This window comes from Puntigrus tetrazona, unplaced genomic scaffold (assembly GCF_018831695.1).
Source record: "Puntigrus tetrazona isolate hp1 unplaced genomic scaffold, ASM1883169v1 S000000116, whole genome shotgun sequence".
Lineage (NCBI taxonomy): Eukaryota > Metazoa > Chordata > Actinopteri > Cypriniformes > Cyprinidae > Puntigrus > Puntigrus tetrazona.
The window spans coordinates 515,001-515,623 of record NW_025047793.1 but is presented as its reverse complement, the minus strand read 5'-3'; the positions used below and the strand labels follow the sequence as shown (position 1 = coordinate 515,623).

General features: G+C 45.9%; 1 protein-coding gene across 1 annotated transcript in view; it reads left to right on the top strand.

The window, feature by feature from the left end:
* Positions 1 to 623, top strand: part of dym (dymeclin) — a 64,780-nt gene continuing 64,157 nt past the window's right edge. The window contains exon 1 of the mRNA XM_043229891.1: positions 1 to 215. The gene's annotated coding sequence lies outside the window, so the exon portion shown is untranslated. The remainder of the gene's footprint in view (positions 216 to 623) is intronic.

Here is a 623-nt window from a genome sequence, read left to right as displayed (position 1 = left end):
GGGGAGGTGAGATGTCACGAGCGTCAGCGGCGACGTGGAGACGCAGAGCTAATAATCAATACAGCTTGAACTTCCGCCGTCAAATACGCGCTACTGGACATTTACCATCACTAATCACGACTTATTTACTTTTATTGGCCTGAGAACGCGTCGGCACCCGTCTAGAGAACCGCGAGTGGTTTTTTTTAGGCGCTGTCAAATCTGACTTTCCTCAGGTAAGTTAGCTCGCTAGCGTGTTAGCACGGAAGCTAACCGGTTTACAGTGTGTTTCTCCGCTCACTCGAGTCTGCAGGCTAATTGTTGCTAGGTGTGCAACTACCTGGATACTTATTAACTTCTGCGCTGGCAGTTGCACACCGATTACAGTCATATGGAGTGAATATTTAACCCTATTGTAGTTAGTTTTGTTCGCGGTGGGTGTAAAAGCTGTGAAGTTTCTAGAAGGCAGTTAGCTGAGGAGAGCCCAGTCTGTCAAAGTAGATAAACAAGCTGGGAATTTCGATGTGCATAATCTGAATCAGTCTTTATTAACTGTGTGAAATCAAAAATATGTGTGTGTGTGTGTGTGTGTGTGTGTGTGTGTGTGTGTGTGTGTGTGTGTGTGTGTGTTCTCTATACGGTGG